Source organism: Hemitrygon akajei, chromosome 24 (assembly GCF_048418815.1).
Source record: "Hemitrygon akajei chromosome 24, sHemAka1.3, whole genome shotgun sequence".
NCBI classification, from domain to species: Eukaryota; Metazoa; Chordata; class Chondrichthyes; order Myliobatiformes; family Dasyatidae; genus Hemitrygon; species Hemitrygon akajei.
The window spans coordinates 9,279,055-9,292,969 of record NC_133147.1 but is presented as its reverse complement, the minus strand read 5'-3'; the positions used below and the strand labels follow the sequence as shown (position 1 = coordinate 9,292,969).

Sequence of the window (13,915 nt, the reverse complement as noted above, 5' to 3'; positions counted from 1 at the left end):
AATGGAGGCAGGCTAACCCCTATTGACATCAATGGATCTGGGGTTGAGAGGGTTATCAGCTTCAAGTTCCTCAGCAGACACATCACCGAGAATCTCACGTGGTCTGTACATACCGGCTGTGTGGTGACAAAGGTACAACAGCGCCTCTTTCACCTCAGACGGTTGAGAAAGTTTGATATGGGCTCCAAATCCTAAGAACTTTCTACAGGGGCACAATTGAGAGCATCCTGACTGGCTGCATCACTGCCTGGTATGGGAACTGTACCTCCCTTAATCGCAGGACTCTGCCGAGAGTGGTGTGGACAGCCCAGCGCATCTGTAGTTGTGAACTTCCCATGATTCAGGACATTTACAAGGACAGGCGTGTAAAAAGGGCCCGTAGGATCATTAGGGACCCAAGCCATCCCAACCACAATCTATTCCAGCTGTTACCATCTGGGAAACAGTACCGCAGCATAAAAGCCAGGATCAACAGGCTCCGGGACAGCTTCTTCCACCAGGCCTTCAGACTGATGAACTCACGCTGATCTGTGTGTACTCTATATTACATTGATTGTTCTATTTATTATAAATTACTATGATTGCACATGGCACATTTAGATTCCATGATAATCTTGGGTACAACCATCATTCAGCAAGGTCGCAACTTCAAGGAATTTTATTTCAGAGACCCATAGTAATTTGGGAGGTAGGTAGGTGAGGGGGCTTGAAAACATAGAGGTAGCACAGGAATTCCAACTGGGTGCTGGTTAATTGTGGTGTAAAGTGTAAGGAAACGTCAAATATTTTTACACTCAACGAGCACAGTTTCACATTCATCAGTATTGATTGTTAATGTTTTTCCAAATGCAACTGTCTGTTTCAAGTTCTTAGGCAAGTATGTTGATTGCAAAGTCCTCGGCCAAAACCCTACACTGTATTTTGTTTCCTCAACAATTCCTAAAGGCTTATCCCTGGTTACAATGTTCAGGTCATGAATGCAGATAAAAAAGAGCTGAAACATGGATCCCTGTGTTCAATCATCCCACACTTCCCTCGGTCTGACACACCTCTTCCCAAGTGCCTGGGATATATTTCTAAGGAATTCTGCAAATGAAAACTGAAAGCACATTTGCCTGCACCCATCACAATTCCCCCATAAATTTTAGTTTCATTGGAAGTCCTTCCGGTAGATCTTCCTTCAAGATTCTGGATGTCAACATCATTGAGGGTCTATCCAGGATCCAACATATCGATGCAGCGTCAGAGAAGGTACAACAGCGGCTATATTTCATTTGGAGTTTGATGTGATTTGGTATGTCACTAAAAACACTCGCAAATGTCTGCAGATGTACTGTGGAGAGCATTCTAATGTGCAGCATCTGGCATGGGGGTAGGGGGCTACTGCACAGGATTGGGAAAAGCTGCAGAGAGTTGTAAACTTGGTCAGCTCCATCACTGCTGTTAGCCTCCCTAGCATCCAGGATATCTTCAAGAGTGGTGCCTCAAAAAGGTGGCATCCGTCATTAAGGACCCCCATTACCCCAGGGCATGTCATCTTCTCATTGCTAACATCAGGAAGAAGGTACAGAAGCCTGAAGGCACGCACTTAATGATACAGGACCAGCTTCTTCCCCTCTGTCATCCAATTTCTGAATGGGTATTTAACCCACAAACACTACCTCATTAAGTTTTGTTTTTGCACAACTTATTTAACACTATATATATATGATTCTGATTCTGACACAAAGCATTTGGAAAGAACTTTGGGGGCTGTTATGCTGTCTACTTTACTTTTACAACCTTAAAAAAAATCTTGATATTTTGGTCTGGCTTCCCTTAAACTCTGAACTGCTTACCTTTACTTCAACCTAAATTTTTGAATGAGCCTCGACAAAGTGGATGTGGAGAGGATGTTTCCTCTAGTGGGGAAGTCTAGGAGCAGAGGACACAGCCTCAAAATAGAAGGACATCCATTCAGAACGGAGATGAAGGGGAATTTCCTTATCCAATAGGCTGGTGAATCAGTGGATTTCATTGCCACAGACAGCAGGTCGGCAAAGTCATTGGGTATATTTAAAGCAGAGATTTTTAGGTTCTTGGTTAGTAAAGGTATCAAAGGTTACAGGGAGAAGGCTGGAAAATAGGGTTGAGATGGAGAATAAAGCAGCCATGATGGAATGGCAGAGTAGACGCGATAGGTCAAATGGCCTTATTGAGCTACTATGCCTTATGTTCAAAAACACTGCTTCCCCAGACTAAATGATGTGCTTAAATCTCTGGAGTTGGCCCAACAATACAATGTTCTGGATGATAACTAAGACAGCTGTCAATGATCTAGTCCTGCAGCTGGTTATATTCTGACTGGCTTGTAATTAGGTGGTTCTGAATTATCTTCCTCAAAGTTCATGTCAAATAGATTCAAGTGGTAAAAAGCTGATCTTGATTCCATTTCTATCAGCTGGTGATACTAGTTACCGAGCATCAGAGTCATAATCCTGCTGAAGATGTCTCTGTCCTGGTGTTGAGAAACATCGGATCATTGGAAAGAGGATCAGAGGTCATGTCTGAAGATGCCTCAGTGTCGTAATGGCTCTGGGCCTGTAGTCTCTGGTGTTTGGAAGAATGGGGGAGGGGGTGTCTAGATCAGTGGTTTCCAACCCTTTTTATGCCAGTAAGCCTTACTATTCACTGAGGGATCCATAGACCTCTGGTCTAGATAGAGTGGATGTGGAGAGGATGTTTTTAATAGTGAGTGAGTCTAGGACTAGAGAGCACAGCCTTAGAATAGAGGGACGTCCCTTTAGAACAGAGATGAGGAGGAAATTCCTTTGTCAGATGGCAGAATTCATTACCTCAGATGGAAGTGGAGGCCATTTGGTACATTTCAAGCATTAGTTGCTAGGTTATTAATTAGTCAGGGCATCAAAGGTTACAGGGAGAAGGCAGGAGAATGGGGGTTGAGAGGGAAAATAAATCAACCCATGATGGAATAGTGGAGATTTGATGGGCTGTATGGCTTGCCTGAGAAATAATGACAAATTTCCCATCATATTACTGAAATGATTACCATAAAATACCTTCTTAGAAGACACAAGAGACTATAGATGATGGAAATTGGATCAACATGCAAGGTTCTGGAGGAACTCAGAAGGTTGAGCAGCATCTACGGAAACAAATGGACAACTGACATTTCGGGATGAAGGGTCTTGACCCAAAACATTGACTGTCTATGTCCCCCTACAGATACTGTCATAAGACCATAATAAACATTATTAGGTTAATGTGTATTATTATTTATTATTTTTATGTGTATTAATTATTATGTATTATTAATTATTAGATCCATCAAGTCTCCACCATTCCATCATGGCTGATTTATTATCTCTTTCAACTCCCATTTTCCTGTCTTCTATCCATAACCTTGGATTCCCTGACTAATTAAGAACCTATCAACCTCTGCTTTAAATATACCTAATAACTTTGCTTCCACAGCCTAATAATGCTGCCAATAACAATGCCCAAAGCTGAGGTCCCTCGAGGAAGAACTGATCACAACTGTTCACAGCATCCAGTTGAGAAAGAAATCACTCAACATCTGAAAAATGTTACTGCCTGGAAGTAAGGGTCTTGTGAACCTGTTTGGAATTGGGGATGGAGGTAGCAATGGGCAAGATGGAATGGTCCTCTGTTCTACAGGGACCTGAAATGGCTTCAACAGCTCCTGTATGAAATGAAGATTATTTCAAATGTTGTGTGAGCTGTAATTGTGCATGCTTTATTTTGTTTATCTACCAACTTCAATATAAATAAATTACTAACCTCACCATTCAGGACATGCCATCTTCCAGTTACTACCATCAGCGAGGAGGTAGAGGAACCTCAAGGCTCTTCTTCTCATTACTACCATCAGGGAGGAGGTACAGGAGCTGGAAGACTCCTCTTCTCATTACTACCATCAGGGAGAAGGTACAGTAGCCTGAAGACCCACTATTAATGTTTCAGGAAGAGCTTCTTCCTCTCTGCGATCTGATTTCTGAATAGTCGATGAACCCTCCCTCATTATTCCTTTCTTTTTTTGCATTCTTTATTCATTTTTGTGACATATAACTGGTTTTTTTCGTCTTTGCACTGTACTACTGCTGCAAAGCAAACCTCACATCATCTAAGTCAGTGATAATGAATGTGATTCTTTACTCCTGGAGCTGGAGGGGAATTCTGGGATACCTGATATGACAGTCCAATTGAAAATGCAAGCAGAAGAGCAAATCTTGTGAAGGATGAGGGAAAAAGGGGTTAAGCAAGCAGAAAAATTCATCTCCGGCAATGCTGGTCTGTATTTTATGTGGACTGAACTACACAAACAGGCAGGCACTGAGTACAACTTCAAGAACACATAATGTGAAGACGATTTGTTTAAAAAATGGTTAAAAATGTTCGTATTTCACAGGAACCACTCAATAAACAGATCAAATCAGGCAGTCAACAGAAATGACACCCTGAGCTTGTTTTCATCAGCACTCCGAAATTCATCATGTAATACTGTATCTTACAAATAAAAAGTCCGTACGAAATTGTTTTACAAAGATATATCTTTGGGTGCACACTGCATGAAGGCAAAAAAATGTGCTAAAAATCAACTTTGCAACCTCACAATAATCACTACAGGTAGGTACAGAGTACAATAAAAACACATTTTAAATAAAAGATTATATACATTAAATACGTTATAACCATTTTTGTCATTCTTCAGGCAAACATTTCAGTGCATATTTGAAGCACTCGCTATATCGATATAAAGAATTTACAGATACATCTGTACAGGAACATAAACTGCTGGTGCCCTGGTGACACGTCTACTCTGTCCTTGGTTAAATACTGTTTATAAAAACTGTACATTTCGGTTTAAAAAAAACATATGTATTTATAATAAGACAACATGTATTGTCACTGCATAATGAGGTGACAAAAAAAAGGATCAAGAGCTGTTGACAGCATTGCAACAATCAGCAATCTTTGCTGACTCCCAAGCAATTACTGAGCTGCCAAAATACACACTCTGTGGCAAGATCAGAACCATGCTTTTTTGTGCGCGTCTTGTAATCTAAAGGAAAACGAGTGAAGAACTAGTGTGATTCATTCCCTTAATTACCCTTAATTTTACCATTGCTGTCTTCAGGGGAAAAATAAATGTACTGTACATTTCCATCTATTTCCCCTATCTGCTGGCCAGATTATGTACAATACTCTTTTTTAAAAAAATGGTACTTCAAATTAGAGACAGCAAGCCCACCGATGTTTCATGGTAAAAATAGTTTGCAGAGACAACAGGGAAGAGATTTTAGCAAATCAGTACATGGCAATTTTACAGGATCTTAAATGGACTACATGTTGTGCACTTTTAAGTTTCCAAAGAGGAACCACACTGTTCTGAAAGCGTTAAACTGAAAGATCACAAAATTTGAAATTATATTTACACTGTACAAACATTATACCTACCAGCTGAACAAGTGCATCCAAGTACCTCATTTTTGCCGCTGTCTAAAAGATGGATTGTGTGTGAAAGAAGAGTCAGCAATTTTTGCAGCCAGTTTTATGTATTTTTTTTCAAACGTGAATGTAGCAACGCTTCTCTATTGCAGGTCTCAAAGTGCAAGTCTAATGTCTGTGTCTTTTCCTCAGCTCCCCACAGTTCACTGTGATTGTCTCTGCAGACGCCCATTTCGATTTTCTCCTTAAAGCTGAAATCCAGTCTTCCCGGATTAGTCAGTTCACCACAAGCCCTCCAATGAATTCATGCAGATAATGTGCGTTCCTAATTGCTCCACAAAACCCTTGAACCGATTGTTCCTGTAAAATTAACATTTTTAATGTATTGCATGAGGTCCCATCAGTAATAACAAGGTAAGCACAAAATGTACACAGTGAACCTTGCATCTCTGAATACCAATGAGAAAGTTAAAGACATTGACAAAGTATTAAAAACTACCCAGTCCCTATTAAAATAAGTCTGTATAAATGTGAATTGTTTTGGAACTACTTTAAGGTTAAAGTTACAGATAACTTCAATCCCTACCACCCAGGACATGCCCTCTTCTCACTGTTACCTTCAGGAAGGAGGCACACACTCAACGATTCAGGAACAGCTTCTTCCCCTCTGCCATCCGATTTCTAAATGGACGTTGAACCCATGAACACTACCTCACTGCTTTATTATTTCTGTCTTTGCACTACTTCCTTAACCATTTAATATACATCTATATACTTGCTGTAATTTTCTCTGTTATAATGTATTGCATTTTACTGCCACTGCAAAGACAACACATTTTAAGACATACAGTATTCTGGTGATATTAAATCTGATTCTGACTTTCACTTATTCATATTGGGCTAACTTCTCTGCCACAACTCCCAGCAAGATTAAACATGATTTAATCCTAAGGGTCTCAGCCCGAAATGTCGACAGTGCTTCTCCCTATAGTTGCTGCCTGACCTGCTGCATTCCACCAGCATCTTGTGTGTGTTGCTTGACACAGTCACCTTAACGTGTTTCCAAAAACATACCATTAGCTCCAATCCCGAAGCGACAGAGTAACTGAAATGCCCAAGTTTAATTATCAGTAACTTAACACGGTAACAATGTGCATGGCAGCATAGTGATTAGTACAATTCTTTACAATACCAGTGACACAGGTTCAATTCACGCCACTGCCTATAAGGAGTTTGTATGTTCTCCCTGTGACCGTGTGGGTCTCCACTTTCCTTCCATGGTCCAAGAATATACCAGTTAGTAGGTGAATTGGTCATTGAAAACTGTTGTGTGATCAGGCTTGTGTTAGGTGGTTAGCACAACGCTTTACAGTACAGGTGACTCGGGTTCAATTCCCACCGCTGCCTGTAAGGAGTTTGTACATTCTCCCCCCGGAATGTGTGGGTTTCCTCCGGGTGCTCCGGTTTCCTCCCACAGTCCGCAGATGTACCGGTTGGTAGGATAATTGGTCATTGTAAATTGTCCTGTGATTAGGCCAGGGTTAAATCAGGGTAGCTGGGCTGAAGGGCTGGAAAGGGCCAATTCCACGCAGTATCTCAATATATAAATACAACTGAGATCGCTGTGGAACTGATTCAAACACTTTGGAAATTCTGTTTAAGTTGTGTTTGGCACGAGTGAGTGGAAAAATATCACTCAGGCAAGGAGTAAATGATGGCATGTCTAATTATCACTGGGTGATGAGTTTCTTCTGTGCAGGCTCTGAAATGGGTGCATCAGCTGAAATTAAAGGTGCTGGAAGTGACAGATATCAGAACACAAGCAAAACATTAGAAGCATTTCCATGCAATGATATCACAAGTGAAAGATTTACTGGCAGGGCTGTAGGGTTGTGGGATGTCACCCCCTGTGTTTCACCGGAGAAATCGGGACTCTCCGCCATGGGACAATGTAGAGTTATGGAATCATAGAAAACTACAGTACAGAAAGAAGCTCTTCGGCCCATTCAGTTTATTCCAAACCATTGAAACTGCCTGGTCCCATCGACCTGCACACGGACCATTGACCTCTATAACCCTCCCATTCACATACCTGTCCAAACTTCTCTTAAATGTTGCAATCAAACATGCATCTACCACTTGCACTCACACACCCTCTGAGCGAAGACGTTTTCCTCATGCTCCCTTTAAACTTTTCATCCTTCAGCCTTAACTCATGACCTCTGGTTGAGATCCCACCCAACTTTAGTGGAAAAAGCCTGCTTGCATTTACCCTATCTATACCCCTCATACTTTTGTATACGTCTTTCAAATCTCCCCTCAATCTTGCATGCCCTAGGGTATAAAGTCCTAACCCATTCAGTCTTTCCTTGTAACTCAGGTCCTCCAGCCCCGGCAACATCCTTGTAAATTTCCTCTGTACTCTTTCAATCTTGTTTACAACTTTCCTGTTGGTGGGAGACCAACCTGCCAACAATACTCCAAATTAGCCCTCACTGACATCTCATACAATTTCAACATAACATCCCATCTCCTGTACTTAATGCCACACACAAAATGCTGGAAGAACTCAGCAGGTCAGGCAGCAACTAAGGAGGGGAATAAGCAGTCGATGTTTCTGGCCGAGACCCTGCATCAGGACTGGAAAGGAAGGGGAAAGAAGCCAGAATGGAGGGTGGAGGGGAAGGAGTACAAGCTGGCAAGTGATAGGTGAGACCAAGTGAGGGAAGATGTGGGTGGGTAGAGGAGGGAGGGATGAAGTAAATAGCTGGGACATGATGGGCGGAAGAGATTGAAGAAGAGGGGTCTTCAGGCTCCTGTGCCTCCTCCCTGATGGTAGTAATGAAAAGAGGGGTCTTCAGGCTCCTGTCCCTCTTCCCTGTTTCTACGTTGAAGAAGAAGGAATCTGATAGGAGAGGAGAATGGACCATGGAAGAAAGGGAAGGAGCAAGTGTGTATGTAAGTACTCAGCAGGTTGGGCAGCATCTGTGAAGCAGTTCACATTTCAAGTTAATGTTATTTTATCAGAGGAGATTTCAGATGTTCTGTAACTGCCATTGTATTTTTTTTGGGCTGATTAATTATCAGAGAAGATCACAACTTATTTAGATGGTGAACAGAGGGAAACAGTTGCCATTAGAAGCTGAGCCAAGGACCATAGATTCAAAGTAACAGGCAAAAGAAGTTGGGGAGTGTAATGGATTGATGATCCACATCTCCGTGCCTGTCGCAGGCTTTCAGATAAAAAGTAGATAGGCATGAGGGAAGATGAATTTCAGTGCCATTGGGGGAAGTGGGTTGTGGAAGTGAAGGGTACTGTGGGATTGGTGTAACAGGCAGGAAAGTGCAGCTGGGAACAAAATCAGATGGGCACTACATTTCCACCATTGAGAACATCTTCAAAAGCAATGCCTCAAAGGAGGCATAAATCATGAAGGACTCTCACCATCCAGGACATTCTCATCAGGGAGGAGGCACAGGAGCCTGAAGACCCCTCTTCTCGTTACTACCATCAGCGAAGGGGTACAGCAGCTGGAAGACCCACATTCAACGTTCAAAGAATAGTTTCTTCCCCTCTGTCCATTAGGCATTGGAACAAAATTAGACCATTTGGCCTACTAAGACTTATGGTCTTCTGGGAAGAGGAGAAGAAGCTATTCCTAAAATGTTGAGCGTGTTTCTTCAAGCTTCTTCCCTGAAGGAAGTCATCACATTTCTAAACAGTCCATTAATCCGTAACACTAACTCACTATTTTGCATGGGTTATTTCTTTTACTTTTCATTTTAACTTATAGTCATTTAATAGCAATGCAATGCTGCCACAAACCAAAAAATTTCACAACATATGCTGGTGATAATAAACTTGATTCTGATTCACTAATCCTATGGAATCCTTGAGGAGGCTTGAGGAACCAAAATGTACTGCTCACAGAGAGCGAGAACTGACTCAATGGGCCAAATAACTTACTGTGCTGTAATGGTTCCAACTTCCTGCAATGCAGACTGAAAAGACAAGGTCAAAGTCAAATTCTTTATTATCAAAGTACGTATACATACAATATGTCATTGTATACTACCTAGAGATTCATGTTCTTGTAGGCATTTATGGGAAAAATACAAAAGAATTTATTAAATCTATATGTAAGTGGCACTTCCTGGTGGCCAAACATTTTGATTCCCATTCCCACTTTTGTTCCAACATGGCCTCCTCGTGTGCCAAGATGAGACCACCCTCAGGGTGGAGGAGCAAAACTTTATCTGCGTAGCCTCCAACCTGATGGCATGATAGTCAATTTCTCGTTCCAGTAGAAAAAACATTCCCCCTTCTCTCTTCCTCTATTCCCCACTCTGGCTTCCTACCTCTGTTCCCCTGCCTATTACTTCCCTCCCACTGTGTCCCCTCCTCCTTTCACTTCTCCTGTGGTCCAATCTCCTCTCCTATTAGCCCTTTACATTTCCCACCCACTTGGCTTCACCTAATCTTCTAGCTATCCTCCTTCCCCAACCCCATCTTTTTATTCTGGCATCTTTTCCCCCCTTCCTTTTCAGTCCTGAAGAAGGGTCTCGGCCCGAAATGTCAACTGTTTATTTATTTTCATAGATTCTGCCTGACCTGCTGATTACCTCCAGCATTTTGGTGTGTGCTGCTTTATATATAAAAAGGACTGACAAACAACCAGCATGCCAAAGACGACAAATTGTGCAAGTAAGTAAATAAATAATACTGAGAACATGAGTTGTAGAGTCCTTGAAAGTGAGTCTGTAGGTTGTGGAAACAGTTCAGAGTTGAGGTGAGTGAAGTTATTCACACTGCTTCAGGAGCCTGATGGTTGAAGGATAATAACTGTTCTTGAACCTGGTGTGTGGGACCTAAGGATCCTGTACCTCCTGCCTGGTGGTAGTAGTGAGAAGACAACATGGCTTGCATGGTGGGGGTCCTTGATGCTACTGCCTTGTTGCAGCACTCTTTGTAGATGTGCTCAGTGGTGGGGAAAGCTTTGCTTGTGATGGACTGCACCATAGAGACATGGTGTATCTACACACAGGTCTGAGATGACTGTATCCACACACAGTCCATTCTGGTCACTGGCGTCCAGATCTCGTTGGGTCGATTTCTGGAGCTCTCTAACTCAAAGTAACTTGAGTTTTCCATCAGTAAAAACAATTTTTTTTGGAACATAAGTGTTTCTATTAGTCTCTTCTATACTACGTACACACACAATATCTCATAACATTGTAAAATCAAAATCCTCACTCAGCTCTTCTTGATCAATTAAGCATTTTAATAACCATACGGCACCTCATCAAACCACGATCATCCACTTTCTTTGAGAGACTTGTTGTTGTGCTATGAGGGAATAACAGGTGGCAATAATATTTTAAATAAATGATGTTGTTATTTACTGATTTAATTATTTTTATCTTTGACATATCACTTAATTAATTCTGATTTTAATAAGCTTTACCCTCAAGTGCTTCACAAAATTAATAGGATTCCTGTTGGTCAGACATATCAGAGGGATATCCTTGCTCCCATACATGAGGGGTTACCCTGCTCTGGGCGACACACATACAGTTACCCTGGTTACCACACACACGGTTCTATGCCTCCACCAAGCAGACACACATACAATGGTGCTAGAAAGTTTGTGAACCCTGTAGAATTTTCTCTATTTCTACATAAATATGACCTAAAATCTGATCAGATCTTCACATAAGCTGTAAAACTAGATAAAGAGAACCCAGTTAAATAAATAACACAAAAAGACATTACTTGTTCATTGATTATTGAGAAAAATATCTAATATATTTGAAAAATATCTAATATATTCCATGTGCCAAGATGAGGTTTATGTTCCAGCTGGGTAGCCTCCAACCTGATGGCATTTCTCCTTCTGGTAGATAAATTACTCCCCCCCCCCACTTCCTCTATTCCCCCCTCTAACTTTTAACTCCTCTCACCTGCCTATCACCTCCCTCTGGGTCCCCTGCTCCTTCTCTTTCTCCTACGAATCACTCTCCTCTCCTATCGCATTCCTTCTTCTCCAGCCCTTGACCTTTCCCACCCTCCTGGCTTCACCTATCACCTTCCAGCTATCCTCCTTCCCCTCCACCCACCTTTTTATTCTGGCATCTTCCCCTTCCTTTCCAGTCCTGATGAAGGGTTTCAGCCCATTTACTCTTCCCCACAGATGCTGTCTGACCTGCTGAGTTCCTCCAGCATTCTGCGTGTGTTGCTATAGATTTCCAGCATCTGAGATTTTTTTGTGTTAATAAAACGTTGACACTTTATTCTCTGGAGAGCATGGGAATGTGGGGAGATATGATAGGGGTATACAAAGCTATGAGTGGTATAGTATAGAGAATGCAAGCAGGCTTTCCCTGTCGGGTTGGGTGAGACCAGAGCTACAGGTCAGAGGTTTAGGGTGAAAGGTAAAATATTTAGGGGAACCTGAGGGGAAACTTCTTCATGCAGATGGTGGTGAGAGTGTGGAACAGGCTGCTGGTGGAAGTGGTAGATGCAGATTCAAATGTAATATTTGAGAAGATTGGTTAAGTACATGGATGAGAGGGGTATGGAGGGCTATGGTCCAGGTGCAAATGGATGGGAGTAGGCAGAAGACCATGCCTTTATGGGATAGAAGGGCAAAAGGGGTGTTTCTCTGCTGCAGAACTCTGTGACACAAGGAGAACACCCCTCCAGAATACACACATGGTCACACCCCTCCCACACACACTAACTCAAAGTTCAAAGTAAATTTTATTCTCAAAGTACATATATGTCACTATATACAACCCTGAGATTCATTTTCTTGTGGGCCTGTTCAACACATCTATAGAGTAGTAACTACGACAGAATCAATGAAAGACCAGCCAACTTGGGCGTTCGCCCAGTGTGCAAAAGATTAGATCTAGTAGTAGGATCGTGGCTAGCTGAGTCAAGGAGGTAAGCATGCCTTTGCTACTTTGTAGGTTATGCCTCTTCAGGCAAAGGCTGTACCCAACGAGGACACCGGCAGCAGGGCGTCTGATGGTGTCAGTGGCAGATGGATCCAAAAGGGTCGATGGTACAGCCACCTTGGTGGCGTGCGGAGGAACCGGAGCGCTGGTCAACGGACGGCATCACCAGACTAGTTAGTTGTCACTGCAGGGCAGCTTCCTTATCCACTGAGTCTGTTACATTCCTGTGTACCACTTAGCATCAGATCTGGAAGCCCAGAGAGACAGTATGGTGGGGGCACGACACAGTCTGTCTTATTACTGTGAAAGGCGTGTTGGAGTAGAGTTTCTGGATGGTGTGGTAGACTAAACTCTCAGCACAGTTAACATCAAACAATGGACAGTCGAAGAAGAAGAAGACAACAAACTGTGCAAATACAAAAAAATAAATAAACATGCAATAAATACAGAGAACAGGAAATGAAGAGTCCTTGAAAGTGAGTCCATTGGTTGTGGGAACAATTGAGTGATGGGGCAAGCGAAGCTGAGTGAAATAATCCCCCGTGCTTCAAGTGCCTGATGGTTCAGGGGTAATAACTATTCCTGAACAAGGTGGCGTGATTCCTGAGACTCCTGATGGCAGCATGAGAGGACAGCATGTCTTGGGTGGTGGGATCCTGATGATGGATGCAGCTTTCCTACATCAGGTAGACTCATTTTTCCTCTTCCAGCATACCCTCACATCCCCCACTGGTTTAGGTGCAGAACATTAATAACCTCATGTCTAGTAGATTTACTCGTGTTTGTACCCTGCAGAGGAAGGGCATTTTGACTTTCTTCGTGGAGAGGATATTTCCTATGGTGGGAGGTTCTAAGTTGAGAGGGCACAGAGGGGAGTCCTTTTAGAATGGAGATGAGGAAGAATTTCTTTAGCTAGAGAGTGGTGAATCTGTGGAATTCTTTGTCACAGACAGCTGTGGAGGCCAAGACTTTATGTATATTAATGCAAAGTTTGATAGATTCTTGATAAGTCAGTGCATGAAGGGATATGGGGAAAAGGCAGGAGGTTGGGCATGAGAGGAGAACTGGATCAGCCATGATGAAATGGCAGAGCAGATTCAATGGGCCAAATGGCCTAATTCTGCTCCTATACCTTATGGTCTTTGACAATGATTGGAACTATTTAAGTACCCATTGGGAGGAAGATATTTTTCCATGACTAGAAAATCATGAATGTTTAAATCAGTTCCCTAGTGATACGCATGATGTTTCAAGATCCGTGAGGTCATGTTGCAGCTCTATAAAACTCTGGCTGGGCTACATTTGGAATATTGTGTTCAATTCTGGTTGCCTCATTGTGGGAATGATGTGGAAGCTTTGGAGAGGGTGCAGAGGAGATTTACCAGGATGCTACCTGGACTAGAGAGCATGTCTCTGAGGACAGGCTGAGTGAGTTAGAGCTTCTTTTTTTTGTGAAGGAGGATTAAATGAGCCTTGATAGAGGTGT

General features: G+C 42.3%; 1 protein-coding gene across 23 annotated transcripts in view; it reads right to left on the bottom strand.

Moving 5' to 3' along the window:
- Positions 1-4,376: 4,376 nt before the first annotated feature.
- ahdc1 (AT hook, DNA binding motif, containing 1) overlaps positions 4,377-13,915 on the bottom strand; it is a 282,613-nt gene continuing 273,074 nt past the window's right edge. For 22 of the 23 annotated variants that reach the window (XM_073028306.1, XM_073028321.1, XM_073028307.1 and 19 more), the window contains one exon: positions 4,377-5,829. The gene's annotated coding sequence lies outside the window, so the exon portion shown is untranslated. Of the gene's footprint in view, positions 5,830-9,436; positions 9,472-13,915 lie in introns of all 23 variants that reach the window. The other variant, XR_012096193.1, reaches the window with a different exon arrangement.